Source organism: Leptidea sinapis, chromosome Z (genome assembly GCF_905404315.1).
Source record: "Leptidea sinapis chromosome Z, ilLepSina1.1, whole genome shotgun sequence".
NCBI lineage: Eukaryota > Metazoa > Arthropoda > Insecta > Lepidoptera > Pieridae > Leptidea > Leptidea sinapis.
This window is the reverse complement of record NC_066312.1, coordinates 5,365,925-5,390,400: the sequence shown is the minus strand read 5'-3', so window position 1 is coordinate 5,390,400 and position 24,476 is coordinate 5,365,925. Positions and strand designations below refer to the sequence as shown.

General features: G+C 33.7%; 1 protein-coding gene and 1 long non-coding RNA gene across 2 annotated transcripts in view; both read left to right on the top strand.

Moving 5' to 3' along the window:
- Positions 1-24,476, top strand: part of LOC126978668 (uncharacterized) — a 143,925-nt gene that overhangs the window by 16,304 nt on the left and 103,145 nt on the right. The gene's annotated exons all lie outside the window — the stretch shown is intronic.
- On the top strand, positions 4,157-5,057 carry LOC126978677 (uncharacterized). Its single transcript, XR_007732665.1, has 3 exons — positions 4,157-4,226; positions 4,676-4,774; positions 5,038-5,057. It is a non-coding gene; the product is annotated as an uncharacterized LOC126978677 (long non-coding RNA).

Here is a 24,476-nt window from a genome sequence, read left to right as displayed (position 1 = left end):
TGCCTTAAATACTGCAACAAAGAGTTGCCATAATTACTTTTACAGTTAGTCAGTGTTAGTTTAATACATAAATATAAAACAATTTAAAATATAAAAAGTTTATTAATTATAATTAATAAAATACATAATACTTACGGATGTTATGTGATCCTATCGTCTTTCTTATTACTTGTACTATTATTTTTACAAAGTTTTACGCAACCCGGCAATTTACTTTCAATTATTAGCAAAGTTTAACAATCAATCAATCAATCAATCTAGTTGGAGCGCAGCGGAGACCAATCCTCAATTTAAGTTCTTAACATTTGTTTTGTACATTTTCCAGGATCATTTTTTATTTATTTATTTATATTATTCAGAAACAAACAGTCATTTATAACTATATTAGCTGAGAAATATTTAGTAAAGTATAGACCTACAGTTTCCTAGATTTTTAAAAACTGCATCATTAATTATTTTATATAACACAAATTCTTAATTATAGACATAAGTTTTGAAGAGTTACATACTATATACATTATTAACCTACAGTTTCTAATTTACAGTTTTTTTTTAATCTACTTTATAGTTTTATTTAAAGCAAACAATATTAACATAAGTTTTGAAGAGTATCATACCTACATTATAGACCTACCGTTTCTTACATTTGTAAAACTACATCATTAATAATTTATTCATATAAAACAAGTACGTACTTAATATAAACATCATTTTTGAAAACCAACATATCTATTTAAAATAACTTAGATTACTATTTTTCACAAAGATACTCCAAAGCAGATTCTTTCAAACTGCTTAGGGATTCACTAAATAAATCTATGTTATTAATACCTTATCATTGTACAACCTGCAAGCACGTCTTATGAATGCGTTTTCTGCGTAGTTTGTGCGACTGCGAGGTATTACAAAAAGAGGCTTGCTCCGGCAAGTTCGTTCGCGACGTTGAGGTACTCTAAAAGACAGTGAGTGCAATAATGGTGGGGAATCGATAATATTATTTATAATTTTCAAAATAATTGATATATCAGTACAATTTTGACGGCAACTTAATAAACATATTTCATGCCTTTTCAGTGAGGTGTCATAATCCATATATATATGTGACCTGTACGATAATCGAGAACTCTTAAAAAATTTTTCTGAACCATTTCTATTTTATTTGCATAGATATTAAAAAATGGATTCCAAACAGAACTAGCAAACTCGAGATGACTGCGAACAAAACTATTAAACAGCACCTTGTACGTCAAAGCTCTCTTAAAGGGCTTTCCTACCCGAAGTATGAAACCTAATTGTTTAAAACCTTTATTTATAATGCTATCTATATGAGGTAGAAAAGTGACTTTAGAATCCATAATTACACCTAGATCACGAATTTGATCAACGTGGGCTAGTTCTTTTTGAAAGAGTTTGTATTGAAATTGTATGGGTTCTCTTTTTCTGCTGAAACTTATAACAAAACACTTATCGGTATTCAAAAAGAGGTTATTTTGATTACAAACTGTCTCGAAATGACTTAAATCACTTTGTAAGGTATCATAGTCACCAATATCGCGGATGACTTTAAAATTTTTGTGTCATCGGCATATAAAAGTAAATTGGAACGGTTTACATTTTCTATGACATCATTAAGGTATAATATAAATAACAACGGTCCTAAATGTGACCCTTGTGGAACGTCAGAAGTAATGAGTCTGTACTGAGAGGTATACCCATCCACTGCAACTGCCTGCGACCGATTTTCAATGTACGACTTTATCCAGCGAAAAAGATCCCCGTGTATACCAAGTTGCCAAAGTTTCAAGAGGAGGCGTTCATGAGAAATTTTATCGAATGCTTTGGCAAAATCAGTGTACACGGCATCCACCTGGTAATTATTATCCAAAGCTTCTAAAATAATTTCAGTGTACGATAAAAGATTTGTTTCAACACTGCGACCTTTTACAAAACCATGTTGATATATGACGACGTACAGCGGCAGACAGCTGGTCGGTGACAATCTTCTCTAATATCTTGCCTAATTGGCATAATTTGGAGATGGGCCGATACTTCTCAATGTCACAGTTCATTTCTCCTTTCGGTATCGGAGTAACAAGCGCACGTTTCCAAATAGAGGGCACACAACCTTCACGAAGAGACTTCTCAAATAGTAAAGTGATAGGAACAGATAACTCGTGAGAACATTTGTTTATGATAACTGGATGAATACAATCAGGACCGGCTCCCTTATTTATGTTGATTGACTTAAGATATTTATGCACAAGGTCTTTAGTTAAAATTATGGTATTCATGTCAAAAACTGTATTTTTTACTGGTGGAAGATTGTGCAGCTCAATGGTACCAGCTTTTTCAAATACAGAGTGGAAGTGTTCGTTAAACTTTATAATACATAACTTGTGGAAGACCACTCCTTGCGGAAATTGACTTCATATAAGACCAGAAGAACTTTGGGTTAGACGTAATTTTATTTTCTGTGGAGATGATGTAATTTTTATAGCATCTACGTTCTAATTTATCAATTCTTTTTCTTATGCATCTAAAACTGTCGTAATCTAATGGATTGCCATATGTCTTCCATAGTTAATGGTACTTTTTCTTTTCTTTCAGTAATCTTATGAGGGGTTTTGTATACCAGGGAGGCTTATTTGAATATGTGCGTAGAGGGCGCTTTGGAACATGCGTGTCTATCAAACGATTTAGAATTTCATAAAAAATTAAAATACACTCCTCCAATGATCGTCTTGAAAATAGCAAAAACCAATCAATCTTAGACAACTCGTTATTAATTTCAGCAAAATTCGAGTAGAAAAACAATGTTTAAGAGTAGGCGCGGGTATAAGAGAGAGTAGGCGAATTGAGTTTAACTCAATTTGTAACGCTTTATGATGTACCACTTCGTTTACAATAGGACAGTCGCTGGTGAGAACACTGCAATTTCTATTGCATAAAATAAGGTCTAACAGCCGCTGATTTGAATTAAAACTAGTATTAAATTGTTGTAGGCCAGTAAAACATAGAAACTCATTTAGTGGCTCCAACCTCGAGTCGGTACCATTGTCAAGACGCATATTATGATTATCCGTGCTAGACCACTGAGCATGTGTTACGTTAAAGTCACCTGTTATAAGAAAAATATCATTAGAATATTCTATAATTAATTGAGTACAAATTTCAAAGAAGTTTTAAAGTGTATCTTTGTACAGAGGCCCATGCGGAATGTAAACACAACAAATATGCAATGATTTGTCTTTGCTGTTATTATTTGGAGACAACAGTATTGTAACCCATACGCAGTCCGGAGGAGGCGCGCGGGGGGCATGGCCAGTTTTGGCGCACAGGCAGATAGTCGCGATTCACCGCCACCATCACTCCTCCACCTCGCTCTAATCCGCTCGCCTGAGCTGATCGATCGCACCGATAAATTAAATATCTATTATCAATGATTGATTGACTGTGAATAAAATCTTTGTGTTTTTGTACGTAATCCTTGTACGTTTTGATAATAACCGCTAATCGTAAAGTTAGACAACATTGACGGAAATAAAATATGTTTACATAAGTGTCTGTGTAATTATTATATAAATTACTATTATAGATGTATTGCGGTACACTTAATTTTAAAACTTGAATCATTTCTGTGAAATAGTGAAAAATGCATGTAGTTAAAGTTTTGTTCTGAAAAATGTTTGTAGGTAAAAATTTTTGTAGTATAGTTTGTAGTTTAAATGAAACATAAAATACCTTTATAGTCGGTGGTTGCAGGTTGAACTCTTAAAATAACGATAACATAACATGATTTACAAAATAATGTAGGATCTACTGTGAATAATAATTTTTCATTTTGTAAAAGCAAACCTATACATCACCCAAAATTCGACCTGACCAAGCAGAAACAAATCGCTTATGTATCTAAGTACATACATTATATTATCAAGAATATTATATAGAGATCCGACTGTTAAAATGTTTATATCTTTTTTTTTTTCACTTAATGACCAACTGCTGATGTTGATGTTCCAACTTCCAGATGATTTATGAGTTTTTGGAAATCTTGATACTTTAACGTTATTTAATTAAACTTCATGATCATAATCATAACAATCTTTCCGTATAATTATTTTTATTTATTTTAAGTTTATTTTAAGAAGGAACACAACTAAAAATGACACGAGTCAGAGAAAAAGTCCCTGGAACTTGAAATCGTTCTTAATTCTACGACCACAACGGTATATTATTTACGTTTATTTAAACAAAACAAAACTTATAACTATATTTACTATACTATCTATGACTAAATAAAATTAAAATGATGATTACGGGGAATCGTACCAAGAATATCGGCAGCATTTCCACGTTGGATAGCTAGGCTGATCGGTTGATCGAAATAGCTGTCAGCGCTTGGGTTTCCAGTAGCCCTATTGAGGCGCGAAGATACTTACTTTGACCATCCTCGCGCCTCTGGGCCTCACGGGCCAACTGTTTCAACACCAATCCAACCTCGAACCTCTTGCACTAATGGAAGTTAGTACAAACTTCGGTAAAAATTCTCCAAATTGAGCTTCAATAAAATACCAGTCTTGTATCAGAATAACAGATCTGTAGCAATTGCCACTCTTGCTACGTGGTTAATCCGGCACTGTGCGTTGTTATTAATAGTAGAATTATCACTCGACAGATACGATGGAATGTACAAGTAAGGGAAGTAGTACCCGTATCTGCTGTGGAGGGACGACCCCAGCCCGGCGCCCTGGAGGCAAGCAAGCAAACCGTTGTAGTGAGTATGCTGCAGTATCTGTCTGTTAGTCCTTGGTGTATATCTGGTGCAGAGTAATGACACCCGCGTGGCGTCTGGAGCCCGGCCGGGCTTGAAAACAGTACTGTCACTATATCTAGTGAGAGGTGGTGAAAATCGAGACAAGAACTGATACTTCAACAAGTCAATGAAGGAGTGCTTTTGATCTATCTGGCACCATTGATGATACGAGATATTATACAGTACAGTAGATATGTTGTTGATTACGAACACTCTTATTTCAGAAGCCAAAAGAAATAAAACAATATTCTTCGCCCAGCTCACCCGACCCGTCGCCCGAACAGCTACCGGAACCTACACCCGGCCCCTCCACGAAATATGGAAACTACAAGTAACTATCACTTATAGACACTTTCCGAAGATGCATGAAATATTTCATTCTAAGTTACAAGTAAAAAATTCAATTAGGTAAGAATATTGTGCTAGTACAATAGGTTTAGTAGATTTGTTCTCTTGTTAGTGAACAGAAAGTTAATGACGGTGGCGTAATAATAATAATATCCTGGTACCCGAAAACCTCATTTCTTTCTGCAAACGTTAATGTTGAAAATTATTATAATAATTAATTAATAATATCATTACTTAAGCAGCGAAAATTATCATACTTCAGAACGGGTTGATTTTACCAATAAATTTAATGCTCTGGCGCCCAACATTAAAATGTTTAAGATAAGAATTCACGACACCTTCTTGGAGCTCCAATATTTCCTGTTTCATGTACGATCTTAGACGATCATATTAAATAAATTAAAAACGTTTCACACAGATAACTTAAAATTAATTCTCAAATGGCCTTTTTATTATTTGGTTTTGTTTATTTGTTCCAAAATTTACATACCTCTTAAGGTCCAGCCTGTTATGGAAATTTCCAAAATTACTTGATGTGATTGATAGTTTCCTTAAAAATATTTTAGTAATCGTTTTGAATTGCGCATTTTCAGATCATGCATAGTCTCAAGCCTCGTTACCAATATGGTTTTGTGGTTTGGGTACTTGTATTATTTCAGGCGTTGCCTTACCAGCATTCCTATCTTAATTTCATAGTACGCAGCCTTTCGTTACTAGAATAAATTATGTATATATATATATATATATATATATATATATAAATATATCAATCATGTATATATAAGAAGCAACAATGCTTAGCTAAATATTACAAATGTTCAAAGTTTTTGAGACGATTTATAGTGTCAAAAAGTATGGGAAGCACTTCTTAACACGTCAGTCATTGATGATATTTTGATCATAACTACTGACAGAACAGAGCGTGCTCGTCTTATGGCCACTACTTAAAAAACCGGACTTTTGGTTGGACGAGCGTTGCATTCTGCACCGATTTGAACACTACTTGACAATTTCACATTATCAATATGCGTATCAGATGTAAAATTGAATGAACCACATCAATGCCGATGTGGCGTTCAGGTAATATTCAGGGCGTCACAGCTATCCTGCCTGAAATCGGAAGGCCACGTCAGTAGTTACCCCAGCACTAATAAAGTCATCCGCAGGGCATTGCCGCTCTAAATATACCAGCTGTTTTAGAGCCAAATGGTATGTACCCACCGCGATGGCAAGCGTCCTGATGGAATTATATGGTGGGCTGGGCACAGGGAAGGGAACTGGTGGGGAACGCGACTTGCGTTGACACTCTGGCTCCTTCTCATGTCCAAGTACATCAGTGATGCTGAGGCTGCTTCGACTGCTGAAGGCAGCAAGGGTCGCAAATATGTCGGTCTTAGTGAATCTTACCACTTTGTGCCGTTTGGTTTTAGCAATTCATATTGTTTGTGAAAATGTTGCTCAATTGTAAAAAACATCTCATCCTTAAACAAAATTTTTCTGTGACCTTTCTTTACGTACCACTTCAGTAGTTGTTTAGACTTTACCACCCTATTCTTTTTAAAATTATCAGTAAAGAAATTACCAGTACGTGTCTTATAAGATGCAAGGTGTTCTACTGTACATTACATCAAAATGCTGTACCAACAAAGGTATACAATACGTCGAAACCATTTACCTTTTTTACCAATTATTAAATTTATGCTTTCTTTTTGAGTACTAATGAGATTACTGTCACTTGGCTAGTTTGTAATTTGACATATCTGGATGCACTAGTAGGTTAACTTTATACTTGAAAGATTAACTGTACACCTAATAATAAGTTTTAAATCAACTCATGCTAATAAAAATGCAATATAAATTTATCCAAACAAAACAAATCTTATAATTATATTTACAATACTATGAATACATTAAATTAAAACTATAATTTACCGAGTACAAACCAAGTACAGTAGCAAGAATACTGGCAGCATTTCCACGTTGGATGATCCGTTGATCGAAATAGCTGTCAGCGCTTGGGTTTCCAGTAGCCCTATTGAGGCGCGAAGATACTTACTTTGTACATCCTCCGTGCCTCTGGGCCCCACGGGCCAAGTGTCTGGACACCGTACAGACAAAGATGTTTCTCTTGTCTGTACGTCTCGAGTAAAGGCATTATGCCGTCATGATGTTTCAAGAGATTGTTGTCATTGATAAGCAGTCGTAGTTTCGAAGAAGTTTGATAAGAGTAAGCTTCAAGGTTATGTGCAGTATTATTAATTACAGTAATTACATTTTTCATTGTGAATTGAATTATCGACATTGCTACGTATACGTCTGCAAATTTTTCCAAATTTTGTTGCTGTCTATCTTTGATGGCAATCTGTAATTAGATTGTCTTTACCATCTTCAAGAACAGTATTTGCCTCTGGGAATGGATTTTGAAAATAAGTATTAACGGAAATGCAAAAACCAAGCAACATGAACGGAGCTTTGATATCGGCATTTGCAGAAAGTTATTTTCTGATACTTTAATTATCTTGCTGTCAATGGCGTGACGGCACAAATGTCCGTTAAATATTCCGGTATCAATATCATTAATATCATCCATAATAATTTTTTCATATTCGTATGTAATGACAATTTAAATAATTGAAAAAAAAAAAATTAAATCGCTTATGCTTGCCGTCTATTCTTGGTAGTTGCATGTGCTCTATCCACCAAAGTTATACATATAGTAACGCAATCTTGCTTTACTATATTACCTACTGCTTTTTTTTGTATATGGTTCAACCAAATGCTAGTTTTCTAAATGACGCACGTACAATTAACAAAATACTTACCTGGAAAAAATAACCATAATTTTTTTTCTCTTACAGATAAGCATTGAACTCTCCAGCAATCAGAGTTTTCTCAAAAAAAATTCTGCAAAATCGTTTATGGATTTGAAGTGTCGGTGGAGAATATTTACCTACAATATTTTAATTATTAAGCTGTTTAATATTTTTACTCATAAGTTTCAATTTTAATGTTAATTTGAATAGTTTTTGATCTAAACGCTGACGAAAAAGTAAAAAAAAAAACAATGTTTAATTCTTAAGCAATGTTTGATCATGTAGTAAGCACGTTTCTGATAGTATGCAATATATCATATGAATATTTAATTTACAAACATAAGTTATTAAATCGTGTTGCATGTTGTATGTAACATACTTTGACAGTTCCATTGAATAATATTAAGTTGATAATAATTATCATTTAAATTCGCCATGTGAACTAAAATTTAATAAAAATAATAAAAGATTGATAAGAGTAAAATTACAATACTTACACAGTTTAGTGATTTATTTTGTATCATTCAAGTTTTCTATTATTACGTGTAATTCTATTCTTAATACTTTCTGCTGGTGATATTTTGTACATTTATTTTATTTTTATTTTGGATATTTCCTTAGGAAACTTCATTAATGTTGTAACATCTCGGTGAGCATTAGACTCTAAGTAATTTTAATAATTAATTAAACATTTTGCACGCTCGGTTCAAGCGGAACGTGACATTGAGTAATACATTGTCGTACGGAGTCACTGGAGTTCATCTATTTGTAATACGTTAACACGTTAATATCTACTTATAAAATAGCTATATTATACGGAAATTTATTGTTAAATCAAGTCCACTCATAAAAACACTTATACATACTAGTACTACTTACAAGCAACGCGAAAAATATTACAATATCTTCTTATAGTATGTAATGGTATAAGACATTAAAACACCACAAGTACCTATAAAAAGAATTATTATTATTTATTATATACTGCTCAAAACTATTATTACACATAGGATCATCATCGTGTTTTTAGTAGTTGTCATTAAAGGGGCTAAAAGGCAAGGTTATTAATGTTCTTTGACTTCCGCCACGGCCATCTTTGTACATAGTCATGTTACGCAGTGCTCCTGTTTAATTATTAATTTGTGCCGTATATTATTATACTTATATATTAATTAACTAGCCGTTCCCGTCCGTTTCCCTGTGCTATTTAAAAGGAATTCCAAAAATAAGGTGCCAAAAACCATCTAAGATAAATATCGCATCGAATGGTGGTAGTTTCATGTCGATACGATCAGTGGTTTAGGCGTGAAAGAGCCTCAAACAATGGCCATTTTCATTATTTATATATATATAAAAATTAATTGCTGTTCGTTAGTCTCGCTAAAACTCGAGAACGGCTGGACCAATTTGGCTAATTTTGATCTTTAATTATTTGTACAGAGAATGTACAGAGAATGTTTAAAAAAAAATATGAAAATGCTCGGAATTAAATAAAAAAACGATTTTGATTTTTCTTTGATGTGTCCCCCGTCGTTCAGGAATCAAATTAAAATAATAGTTTATAATGTTAACTAATTAGATCATAACTGTGTGTCTGTCAATATCAAATAAAACCTTATAAATAGCCAGTATTTCAGGAAAAAACTAATAATATCTTATCAAATTTTTAAACATCCACAATCACAACAGGTGGAACAGATGTGGGTCAAAGTTAAAAAATCGGGGTAGAAGCCTTATTATAGGAACAGCTTATCGACCACCTTGGTTAGAAATTGACTTCTTTTTTAATGCCCTAACTGAAAGTATAGGATCCTTTATTTGGTGTGGTACTATTATCTTAGTTGGTGATTTCAACGTAAATGCGCTAAATATAAATAATTGTAATTATAAAAAACTGTGTGACTTTCTTCAATCTACAAACTTAGTCCAAGCAGTCAATCAACCGACACATTTTACAAACAAAAGTGAAACTCTCATAAATTTAGTATGCACAAATGCTAAAATTACTAATATTGTTGTAAGAAAGACTTCGTACTATCCTCACACCTCAATGATCCAGACAACATAAATCTACATTTTCTCAATTTACCGGGCAGCAATAATGTATCCACAATGTCAACTTATTTTTCTGAAAAATATCTAACAACTAAAAATGCCTCCGAACTAAAGACAGTTAGTGAAATCGAAATAGATGTCATGAAAGCCTTAAAACGGCTCAAGTCACAAGCTATTGGGACTGACGAAATATTTTTGGAATTATAAATCTTACAATTTAAAAAGCATTACCTATTCTAAAACATATCAAAATACATCCATAACAAGCAACAAATTATCTTTAATGTGGAAAAAGGCCCTAGTTCTCCCGACACAAAAATCTTTCAATCCGACGACTTTCAAGGATCCGGTGAGTATCCTTCCATGTTTCTCTAAAGTACTGGAGGAGATTGTGCACATTCAACTTATGGATTACCTTGAAAGTAGTAAAATTTGCAAGAGCTTCAAGCAGGTTTAAGAAGGCACAAGGGTACTGCTACAGTTTTGTTGGATATAGTAGATAATATATTATGTACTCAAGATCGTGGCATGGTTACAGTTTTGGTATTATTGGATTATTCACGGGCCTTCGATACTATAAATATCCCTGATTATAATATTACTGCTAACAAAACTAAATTATTATGGTTTTAGTCAGAAAACAGTACAATGGTTTACTAGTTACCTTGGTAACTGTACTCAAACTGTTGCAGTTACCAGGGACGATGGTGAAACGAGATACTCTCAATACAGACCTGTTAATAGAGGAATCCCACAGGGATCTATATTGGGACCAATACTTTTAAATCTGTACACCGCGGATTTAATCAAAAACATTAAATATTGCAAATATCATCTGTTTGCCGATGATGTTCAATTATATTATTCATTTAATCTCAATCGCATATTTGAGTGGTCAGAACAAAACACCCTGGTTCTCAATGCCTACAAAATAAAAGATATGCTAATAGACACTCCAAAGAAACTAAAAAAAATGGAGCTTCAAACTCACACATCAAAACTCAATTACGTTTACATGACTTTGTGAAACGCTAGTGCTTAGTAAATTTAATTACGCTGATGTTATGTATAGGCCTCGAATTCTCAGTAGAACTAAAAAGGCAATTCCACGTATGCAAAATGCGTGTGCACGATTTTGTTCAGATATTCCTGCTAGATCACATATTACTCCGTATCTCATTAAAGCGAATGTCTTAAATATACATAGGAGTATCACAGACGGTTACACCTAGCTACTCTTCTCTTTCGAGTTGTAACGACCAAGACTCCAATATATCTCTTTAATAAGCTTAAGTCAGCTTACTTGCTGACTTAGATAGACAATTTTGTTTATAATGAACCTAGGGCTACACAGGTCATGTTAAGCTTTCCAAAGCACTACACAGCGGTTTTTAGAGGTAGTTTTAAAAATAATGCCACTAAGTGTTGGAACAATATACTTATAAGAAACTCGAAAACAGTATTTGTATTTAAACAATCCTATAAAAAACTTATATATTATACCGAGTACAAGAACCAACCTTAATCGCAGATACACTGTACAATCCTTTAATATAAATATATATTTTCTGTTCTATCACATTCATTACATTTTTAGTATTTTATATATATAATGTGTTTTCAAAATATTTTTATATGAAAGATGGCAGACATGTAAGTGTTTTAATGTGTTTATTTTATTTTTAAAATTTTATTGTTTACTGGCACTCCAACAGTTAACCAGGTAGATGCTGTAAATCAGCGCAGCAGCCAGTACCTACATACAGCACAAGCTGATCATCGACCTTTTCATTTGCCACACAGCATATTTAGTTAAGTTAGGATTAGAAATATATATTAAGTATTTAGATTGTATTTATATGTGTGTGCCATAAAATAAACTTTTCTAATTATCTCATTATTACTTATTTCTTAATTTTTAGCAAAAACAAGCGGCACGTATCTTCCTTGTCTTACTTCACTTGTTGCTATGTTTAAATTGAAATTGGTAATCCGATGGCATGGAAAAAAAGAATTGACAGCCCTAATCTTTTAAAACTTCCCTGTAAACAACATTTCTAGTACTTCTTTCAGGTTGAAGAAAAATCTGGTGAACTGACTCTGGAGCACGCCACACTACTGGCCATGCAAGAAAAAATTATTTCTGAGATCTGTACCGGCTAGTTTCAAAGTTTGGCCCTGTGCTTTATTAATTGTTATGGCGTAGCATAGTTCAACCGGAAATTGCAGACGTTTCAATTCAAAGGTTTGTATTCAATCCAAAGATTCATTGGTTAGTTTATACCATGTAACCTGATGCAGTATTGCTGGAAAAAGATTAGAGTCCATTTTTAATAATCGTCTTGTTAAAATGTTTTACAATACGAGTTGTTTCTAGTTTCATGAAACAATTTGCCTGAACTCTTCTCTTCTTTATCATACTTCTTTTACACAAGATGTGTTTGTATATCTAACAATAGAGATTGAACTGACTAAGTTTCAGAGAACTAATGACTCGAAGAGCGATTCCGAGTATTTATGAACATTAAGAGCATCGTAGGTCTTCCAAGTCTAAAGATATTTTAAACGGGGTCCATTCCCCCGCGCGTAAAGATTCACAAACATCACTCACTACAATGATTTGTTTGATTGTTTAACTATCGTGTGTTACATCAGATGTAGACGATAGATATGAAGTAACCCTACTACACTGTACGATGCACCGACTTTAATGTCACTTTTCTGGTTTGCCTTCTACTACTGAACCAAATTGAAATATGTCATGTGACAGACGGCGCTTGATAACGAAATGATAGTAAAATAACCTAGATGACCTATGGGAATATTATTTAAATTGTATTCTATTAACGTTTATGTGTGCCTGGTGTAAATCTCGTGCTCCCTTGACAACAACTGTAAATGTAATTTCAGTGTGAACATTATTGTAATAATTGTAAATCGTTCCATATGAACGAGCATACTTTGTTGCGGCTATTTGTCAAATTTTTAAAGCATTCAAAACAGCAATGTGAGTGGATTAAATAAACAATATTTTTATTCTGGACATATTCCACTGTTAATCTAATATAATTTAGTTATGACCACAATGTATGAGATTAAGCGTGAATAAAGTATAGACCTAACAAATATTAGCGTATAGATGACCTGACAGCCCGATAATGCGTGATCAAATAGGATTTAAGAGTGTGTGTCTCAGCTAATGGTTAATTAGTTTAATATTCATAATACTATGAAGCTAACTCCTAGCGTGGCTGAGTGTTGACGTCTTTTCAATCAAAATCGGTTGCAGAAACTTTTCATTACTAGAATCTTCGTTAGAGATTTTCTTCTCTCTTGCATGGTTTGTTTGTCTATACAACTAGTATATTGTAAGTCTATGCACTAGGCAATATTATATTTTTTTAAAGTTCAGAGTTATCACAATAAAACGTCATTCATTTGTCAAAGTGGGCGGTATCGATTTATATTTATGTAAGTAGTAATGTGTGAGTTCCTCCGACTCATGCGCGATTATGTTTCTATCTCTTTCATAAGTTGTTATCATTATTTCCATGTACAATACAGATCCTTTATTTTATGCGATCCTGGTATCTGAAAGTCGAAATTTCAGTCGCAATGTTGCTCAAGGTCATACAAACATTATGACTGATGCAAGTTACGAACATACTCACGAATCAATGATGTTCATATTAATAAGTCGTAAAAAGTCATCCACGCTTCACATTAACTTCTTAGAATGATAATTAATATTATTGTTTTAGCTAATGCACACATTGACAAAATTGGTCACTGATTATCTCTACCACCGGTCTAGAGTGTGTCTATTAGAGATAATTTCAAGTTATTATAATTATGACTAGCAAATATATATTTACCACAACATCGCACGTGGCGGATGCACCACGATTAAAAACCGTATCATAGTAACGACCGATTTACAGAGAGAATGATTATATAGAGCTCACTCAATATGTCAATATTCTTTAATCTAAAAAAGTTTGTAATTATAAAAGAATTCGTGTTTATAGAAAGAAGTGTGTTAAATACTGGTTAAACAACCGCCTTCAATGGACATATTTTATCAAATTAATTAAGCTACATCTCGCCGTAGTATTTCTTAATGACCTATGTATTCTTAATACTGGTCCAATTTATTTTACCGTTTTATAGAAATACAAATTCAGATTCAAATAGTTTATTTCTCAAAATAGGATAACTGCATCACTTTTAGAAGTCAAGAAAATATACAAATAATAGAATAATACAGTCCTACTGCTTATAAATTAAAACTGTATGCAGACCTTAAAATTATTAACATTGATTCAATCCCATGCACTTTTATCTGTTATATAATCTGTAATTGTATAATAATCTTTTTTTAAAAGTTTCTGTTTAACAAATATTTTTAAACTTTTTTAATTGTAGATTGCAAATTACTTCAGGGATTTTATTATAAAAACGGACACATTGTCCCCTGAATGATTTGTCTATTTTCGTGAGCCTTGAGTGAATAAAAGCAAGATTATGTATATTTCTAGTGTTGCAGTTATTGTCACTATTTTTTTAAAACAATCTATTTTTTTATGCACTGTTTATATGTTGATCTCATTAAATTTATCTCTCAACGAATGTCTACTGGACAGATTGTAGATTGCTCGAACAGCTCTTTCCTGCAGCACAAAAATCGTTTGAACATCAGCAACGTTTCCCCACGGTAATATACCGTAAGACATAACAGTATGGAAATAACTAAAATATACGAAACGTGCTGAATTTTCCTTACAGCAAATGCTGCAGAACTAAGTCTATTCGCCAAACCAGCTTTATGTGGACGCCATAGGAGTTTTGCGTCTATTTATTGCATTTATTTCTCAAAATTGATTCCTTTAGAATTATTTTTGATGTCATTTCTTATACTACTAGATACTACTACCGCTTCGGAAACAAATGGCGCTCTGAGAGAGAAGAAGCGGCGCAAGAAACTCTCCCAGCATTCTTTTTTCTGCGCTCTTTTCAATAAAAATATACAATATTGTACAGTCGCTATAAAATAATCACAATCTAGTCCCAGGCTGTCCGATCATTTAGATATTCAGCAGTGGAGTAATAGGATTTATGACAGAGCCATTTCTTTATAAAACATTTAAATTTATTTATAGATAATGCCTGAACAGTGGCTGGGACTTTATTGTAGAAGTGTATACATTTACCCTTAAAGCTATTATGTATCTTATGAAGCCTACTAGAATTAGTTACAAGCAATCCCTTATTTCTAGTGTTATAATAATGAAAATCACTATTAAGAGCAAAAAGGTGACTATTTTTGTGAACATATATTAAATTTTCATAAATGTACTGACAATAAACAGTCATAATATTTATTTCTTTAAATTTTTCTTTGAGAGACTGTCTATAACCAAGCTGATTTATAGCACGAACAGCTCTCTTTTGCAGTGCAAACACTATATCAATGTCAGCAGCATGACCCCATAGTAATATACCGTACGTCATGATGCTGTGAAAATAACTAAAGTACACTAATCTAGCGGTCGCAACATTCGTGTACTCTCTAATCTTTAAACCAGCTTTATGTGGACGCCATTGGAGTTTTGCGTCTAAAGTAATACCCAAAAAAACTGTGGTGTCTGCAAGTTGCAAGTACTCCCCATTCACAAGTACATTTGAATTCACCTGACTGACATTTGGAATATGAATTTAATACATTTAGTTTTCTTACTATTCAAAAGCAAATTATTAGCATTGCACCAATGAACAATTTTGGAAAAAGCATTGTTTACATCGTCCAAGACTGATTCACGTCTTTTAATCTTAAATAAAAGGGATAAATATCATCAAATAAAAAGAACTCTAAATAAACGTGTATACTGTACGGATACAGAACACTGAATTGAATCACCGACCGTTGTAAACACCTCGCTCCTGGGCACATTACATTATTTTATGGAAAAGGAGGACAAACTAACGTAAATATAAAAAATATGTTTATAATTATTGTCAGTCAATAATGAAGCAAAAACGTAAACGTTAGATTATCTCAAAATATACATTATTTTATTTGAATTTTTTAATAGTCTGTGACCTGAGCTGATAAAATATAATTCATTAACGACATACAAACGAGTGAGACATCGGGTGACATCGGTTAATACTTATACTTAATGGTTAATTATTATAATCTCACATCATTCCTTCAATTAATTGTTATTCAGTTCTGTTCTGGTTCAGGTTACCTGCTAATATTTGATAGTTAATTACCGCCCTGGCGACTAATGTTTACAAATATTAATCCCTCAAGTGAAGGATGTACGTTTGCGACTCAGTTTGTGATATGTAGTGTCTTGAAAGTCTTTAATAATGTTTGATTACGGAATCTACTCAATGGCGTCGGTACTTAGAGTACTTAGGCTCTTTGGCAATTACTGACGGCAGCTCAACTCTGCTAACTCACGATGCAAGTCAATTTAACATGTACACACATCATATATGTGCAAATTTTTGTATGATGATTTTGTAAAAACCAATGTCTAGGGAATAATTTATATTAAATAATTACTATCAACTTGGACTCAGTTTGAACTCCACGTAGACGAAGATATGAATATAAACCCATGTATTAACGTAAGTTCACCTCGTGTACGGTTATGGACCGTGACTACGGACTGACTGTTAGTCATCTGAAATTCTGCTCACTTTCGTTTACAATCAGCGCAGTTCTAGGTTTCATGTTATTGATCCAGCTCTGAAACAGTCTATCTTCGCTACTTTATGAGTTCTTGGTCATCAAATGCACGAAACATGCACTAACTTCTTGATAGCTTTTAATTGCAAAATGCAATGGTTGTATCTTTTTAATAATAATTCAATTACATAAGATTTAACCTGCCACACTCAGAGATGATGATCACTTAAGCCGTAATAAAATTAATTGATTTACATTGAACATCAAATTATAAGGTACAATTACCTATTTTATTTACTCATGTGGTACAATAGTAATAATATGCAATCATAATATTCAAAAATTTATTTCAAACTATTACATAGACACTTGTAACATATTTTAAGATGTTACGATTATGTTGAGAGAGATTTGGTCGATTTTAAAACTTAAATAAATCAAGTCTGCCGTAGATAATATTATGTTGTGTAATATGTCTTCAATGCTCGAAATTAAAAAAAAAAATTCAATCTGGCTGTCACGCAGATAACTATTTTTCTTTATATTTTTGACTGTTTTAAATTAAGTTGGAACAAAAAATGATTTTTTCTACCAAATTGCCTTCAAATTCAAAAAATCTTATGTCGAGATTACTTTGACGAAATAGGAACAACTCGAAAATTTATTAAAAAATATAGCTTACACACAGACTTATGTTACTAAAAGTAAATAGGTTTTAGAATTTTGTATGTTCGTCTGTGTTGGTAGTCTGGTTGTCTCTGATGTTTTTATTGTCTTTGATGCTCCCCGTATCATTTAATGTATGATTCATTCTCATTGGTTCACAAACAAATAAGTTAACTGATAGGAATATAAATTGTTTACAGACAGCGTATATTATTATCACTCGTCAAAGTTAATTATATTTTAAACAGAGGTGGGAAGTCTATCCGTCCTACTCTAGTCTACTCTTCACACACAGTTATACGTCATCACATCTCTTTATAACTCATGTGATCCTGGTACAAAGTGTAGCTAAAATTGCAACATTGTATGATTGTGTGGTTACTATATTGTATGATTGATTGTGTGGTTTACTATATTGTAAGTGATACAGTCGCACTGCGTGAGACGGCGGCCAATAGGATAAGACAATAAACGGATATAAAAAATCATGATTGTTATTTACCTAGCATTATGTGTCTTACTTTTAAATATCATTGACTCGTGCTATAAGTAATATTATTATTACATATACCACGATCCGAGTTTAAATCCCGGTAGGTGTAAAATTGGTATGATTTAGCTTGTGGCTTGTTTGGAGCTAGAGATATTTGAAAAATGCTTCATAAGTAGTAGTGGATGATGACGAATACGTGTGATGATCCGCGGAAAGTGACATAACAATCTAGCAACGGTTTGCTGAATGAATGAGTGACGCTGATGAATGACGAAATGAATTCTTTCGTGGAGACCTCCGAAATCGAAAGTAAATTATTTTCCATTCGAAAATTAAATCCACAAGAAGAATTTGAAATAGTTTACTTCGAGTGCATTAAGCAATTGGCTGAAAGAGCGAGGAGACACATATATATTTATCATAAATTATTTTCTTATTTCTTTTTGGACACTACTGAGTCATGAGTACAGTTAACAGTATAGTTCCTTTTCATATATACTCGATACCGTGTCCCTGGTTCTATTAGTTTGGCTTGGGGCTAACTGTACAGACACGTATCGGAAAAACTTTAAATTTTACCCTGAGTTTTAAAAATTAAATAATAATCTAAAAGGAAGTCAAATCAGGTGCTACGGTAATGTTCAGAATCATAACTCAAGTTATTAATGTTAGCGTATGCCGCGAAATTAAGGAAAGATAAACCATACATATTTTAAATCTTTATTCTACATGACGCGTGGCGACACATTGGAGAGAAGATTCAACGGCTCACCGCCAAACCGTCTATCCGAGTAGCTATCGCCTATCTGACTCCCGATTGAGAAGAAATTCACTTTGTATATGTACTGAAAAGAAGAGAAAACATTGATAGCGTGTTTCAGACCCGAGAGTCCTATTGGTTGAGCAACTCTTGTACTGCGCATGACATGTTTTTTGTTTCTGTCTTATTTTAGACGAATTTACATTAAAGACATTAAAATTGTTACCTATCTACCGGGCTTAAGTAAGTTTTAAATTGAGTTAAAAGTATTAAGGATCTACCATGTCAAACAGTAGCAGTGAGCAAAACGTAGTCCATTTTTAAATAATTTTTAATAGATGTTGTTCAAAAACAATAGTTCAAATACATTTTATGGAAGATTTTTGAATAACTTTGTTTCCAAAATGTACTCATTCTGTATCAGTGGGTCGCCAACGTACTCGCCAATTGATATAAAAACTATCCTATCTCTCAAGTTGGATCAACCTGACCATGGTGCAAAATTTGATTAAAATCGGTGCAGTGGTTTAGGTCTTCATCGCGGACAAACAATGTGCCTTGTTATTTTTATCAGATGTAATATTATTACCAGTCACCTTTTTTTTGCTTTAAAGAGCCATCTAGTACTATTTGTAGAAACTAGCTAGAGCTTGTATAACAATAACCCTGATTTAGTATTAGTTTGTAATGCTGTTGCGAGATGGCAGTAAAAGGTAAAAGTCAATGAATTTAAAGCAGTATATACTTGTTACAATCTAATATATTTTATTAACCGACTTCAAAAAGTAGGAGGTTATCAATTCGATCGGTATTTTTTTTATGTATGTACACCGATAACTCTGAGATTTATGATCCGATTAATGCCATTTGGTCACAAATTTTACATAGTTTGGCCCAGTAGTTATCATATTATGAACAGTTATATGAAAATTTTCGTCTACCTGGATGACATAATTGTTTTCTGTGTACGGCTTTTTTTTTTGGAGTTTTCATTCATGTTTATAATATATTTTATTGTTAACTGAAAATAAAACGTATAAAATAAAAAAAAACTACGTTTAAAAAAACCGACTTCAAAAACTGAAAAGAATCAAATAACTAAAAATTTAATTTAATACACCTCTTATGCAAACCTTTACCTTTAATATTAATAAAATACTATTATTTGTATGTGCTACATATTGATAGCTTTGAAGTCGGTGCTAAGCCAAATGTAATAAAGGTACCTACACTCGCCACGCGTGACTTTGAGCGGGCTAGCTTCGTCTAGAACAATGCAACCTAAGCCGACAGACCTAAACAAAATAAAACTTATAGCTGTAAATATGGAGAGTAAAACCTACTCATCAAATGGGATAGTCACGTTTTTGGTGCGCATAATTTCTCGCGCACCTTTCACTTTTCAGTTGGCGTGACAGTCTAGACGCTCGGTCCCAGGGGTGGGACAGACGCCTTAAAGTGACGTTTTCAGAAGACTGTAGTGCCATCTGTATAATACTTTAGAACGAACTTACTTTTATTATCTACATAATAAATTCTCCATCACCAAAGCCGCCTTTGATTGCCCAATGCGATGGCTAAAGTTCAATAATGTAACGGACTATATGCATATCAGACTTAAACATTAAATTGTATTAGATCTTAAATCATATTGTTTCCTTTCACACTACCACATAGTCAATCTGTGGTTCTAGTGTCGTTATGGGTCGCCCCGCGGCTGTGAGCTATAAAGATTTGGCCTCCACGGCCTTTGTCTGACGTCGATGGCAAGGCTTTTGAGCTACCAGGATACCTGTAGAAACCTAGTTTTCTTAGTCTTTAGTGGACCAGGGACCGTCGTCTCGCAGCATTTCAGATTTCAAACCTTACAGTTGCCTTAATAATTTCTTATGTAAGTACATTACAACCAATGTACAATACTCATTGATTTAAACTCTATAGCTGTTCAGTTTTTTGTATCTTCTCACCACCTCTACGCACGTCTACCTCTCTATGGTAGATTCATGGTAGATTTGCCTTTGAATTAAACTTTGATTGATGAACGCACCATCCTGTAGTGCAAAAAAGAATTCTATGACGATTTGTTTACTAATAAATTCTATTCAGATAAGCATCAATAGTGTTACCTACAATTAATCTTAATCAACCTAACTACAAAATATTTGTTAAGTTAAGACAAAATAATGGTACAGTTAAGACCAATTAAGGGTAGCCGCTTTTAAAAGAAAAGGTCCTCATCTAAATACGCTGTCCATCACCATATTTTATTGAAAAAACTTGGCTTGAAAGCTACTTGGTAAGCAGTAAAATGAATGTATTTGTCGGGGTGATAGATGGCGCTGATTCGAAATCCTACATCAGGTAAATAATTCCGTATTATTAAGATAGGAGGAGAAAGCACTGCCGATCTCGCGTTGCTGTCACCCCAGATATGAAAGTACCTTTATTATGTATGTATCACCGTGGCAACTCTTCACGTGTTTGTGTGTTCAAAGTGTGAATCGTATATCGCTAGAAGTACAATTATTATTAAATAGAAAGACCTTTTTATAAACAGAAATTAAATTAAAGCTTCGCTGGCGTCAGGTGAAGTGTTACGTTCTATCTAATTAAAATTCTATGAGTGATGGATGTTGAACCAGAATACGAATACCATTAACAAACTGAATGCTTTTAATACGCGGTTGTTTGGAGATATGGTCAAAATTGCATGGACATATAAGGTAAATATTGTAGAAGTGCTTGAGAAATTAGAAAGAGGTTCGAGTTTTCTCAAATTCACCAAAATTTTCCGTAAGTAAAGTTTGAGGAAAGTTTAAGTGGGCTTTATAGATATCAGACCAAATTCTGGATAGGAATTCTGAAAGCTGACGAGCTGAAAAGAAAGGCTGAAGATAGAGAAGCGAACAGAGACTTAAAGTGTGGTTTCGACGTTCATGCAGTGTGGGCGCGTATGAAACTGTTCTAACAATACCAGAACTCGAGTCAAAATGTGAGTATGTGAGAAACATAAAGTGATTTATAGTTCAAGTAAAACCACAATAGAAATTAATTGTTCATTAAAATGCTACAGTATACAAGACGCTCGACCTGGCATTCACTGGGGTACTACAGCGGTGGGTGTAAGCTAGTAGAGGATTACCTCACTGCTTCCACATCATTTAAATGAAGTGGAGTGGAGTCTGTATCTGGGTCCGCGGTCATTATTAATATCATATAAGTACTCCTATATTATAAATCTATAGTCTCCGTCTGTGATTCTATTTCCTTTGCGGCCGTCTATTGTAACTATACCTGTTGTGAGGAATCACCAGATAGCTGCTGGTCTGCAAGTGTTATGATGACCATGTTGTATGGAGATAGAAATACTCCAAGGGAAGTTCATTGTACTCTTTGATTGTATGTGGTTGAGCTTCTTCAGAACTGAACTAGAATAAGTCGCCTCCTCAGTATTAATTTAATACGGATGTGATTTTTAGTGTAGTGTACAAGAGAAGAGCTGTTATATTCATATTTAAATAACTATCTAAGCTGAGTCGCCTGCAGTTAATATTTATATCATGTTTGTCCGTTTAAAATGCCTGCAATGTCTTTGACAAAGGTGCTTCAGCATATCTAGTTAATTATCGTTCATTACAGTTTCTGGTAACGTGCCACACTATGGAGCTACTCTATCATGAGATATGAACTAGTAAATAATAAGCAACGGTGTTGTGTAGAGGCGGGCCATAGTTTAATTAATCCGTAAATATTTTAGAAATCACTTTAACCAATGATACATACTTCAATTCATCTGTATAATCCACCTAAAAGAAACAATTTTATACAAAAATTGATATTTCTAAAATACGACGGACGCATAAATCTGTCTTCCCCCGTTTACTACAATCACTTTTGTTTGTATATGAATAAGTAATGTAACGAGCTGAAGGCCCACTATATGATTAATTGTGGAATCGACTAGCGTATTGCACCTACATACTAACTACCCTGTATTCATCACTCTGCGCCTGTTAGCCTGACACTTATAGTTATGTCGACGGCTCGCTCTCCTGTCTCGGCACCCGTGTCGACGAGTCAACTGTTGGCACGTCGCCTACGCCGACCACTACGCCGCTGTGCTACGTGCTGCTACGAGAGGTATTGTACATAATATTGTTCGACTGGTCGTCGGCTACGTCGAACCGTTCCGGCCCGCACCTTGTTTGCTACAATATTATAATTGCTAGTAAGTGAATTGTGTATCATAGCGTTATGAGTTGAAAGATGCCTAACGGTGACAACTAATTCAACTTGCACTTAATAACTCTTGTATTAATTTACATTTAAAAGAGTGGCAATAAGTTTCTTGCCACTTCTTTTCATTAAGCTTAACCGAAGTGGTGGTAAATGTTAAAAGAAAAGTAATCTATTGACATTCATGGGTCACGTAAATATGATCACATGAAAAAAGTGATTATGATTTGATTTTATTGATTTTATTTCATTCATATTCTAAGTGTATTATGCTGAATGTCGACTGTTTGTGCCTCAATAGTCTATATCGATAAATAAAACTAAATTTATTAAAAGTTACTGCCGATATTCGTATTCTCACTTTTTATTGTTTGCTCTGTATTGGCATATTATCATTTCACATTGTTTTGAGTCCTCCTCCACATCTGTCTGTTCGCGATAAATTCAAATTTTACTGCACCGAAGTTTCTCAACTACGGGTCCCATCTGCACAATTTCAATTGAAAATCAAAAGAGTATGGATGCCGAGTGTCATTCTACCATTTATTTACCCAGGGTATTAAAAAAAAATCTTGAAAGACGACCAAAAAGACGCGTCTTTTAAATCTCGACAAAGCTTCTTCACACACGGCCAACAAAACTAAGTCATTCTTAGCTTCCGAAAAAGTACAACTCATCACCCATCTTACCCCTAGCTGACTTAGCACCCTGTGATTTCTGTATTTTCCCTAAAATCAAAGATTTGAGGTGAGGTTTCACTTTTACCAATTCCTAAAAGGCGTTCAATCAGCACGTAGAAGACATGGCTTAAAATCTGTGGTCTTCCTGTTTTAAAAAATGGTTCGATCGCTTGATAAAATGTTTAAAATGTAAAGGTAAACATAATGTTTTGGTTATAACATGTCGTTTTTTTAAGTTACGCAAAACTTTTAGTGTGTCCTATGTACTTGTATAACAAAATAACGTTCGACGTTATTTGTGTGCAGAACTCCCATAAAAGGCGCTAAAATTAAACGTGAATATCATATCTAACCAATGAATAGCAAATTGTGACGTGTAGTCAGTATTGTGTGGAACTTGGTATGAGCAAGCAAAATGCATCTCGTATTGATTCATGTTCTCCTGGTATACTTGCGGATATTTCGTCGATACAAAATACGGAGCGTATGTTTTTATCATGCGGTGCACAATTTAAGAATCAGTTAAGTAAGTAGAGCCGCGTTGGGACTTCTGCGGGAAACTACAAATATTATTAATAATATCTATCACAGACAATATATATTGTAATGGGCTTGTCAGGCTGAATTGCGATCTGGTTTTTAATCAACTTCAAAATAGGAGGAGGTTCTTGATTCGTTGAATTAACATTTTTGAAGGTAGCTTCGACCATTTCATACTGTTTTGCAGCTATCGTTTAAGTCACGATGTTAATTGTATAATGAGGGAGCAAAATAATATTTTTACGGCGAAGGCACTCTTTCGCTACGTTCAGGATTCTACTAAAGAATCCCTCTCCTAGCTCTGGATTCAAAGTCATACACTCTACTTATTATTACACCCACTGTGAGGAAATAAAAGGCGCCTGATATTTT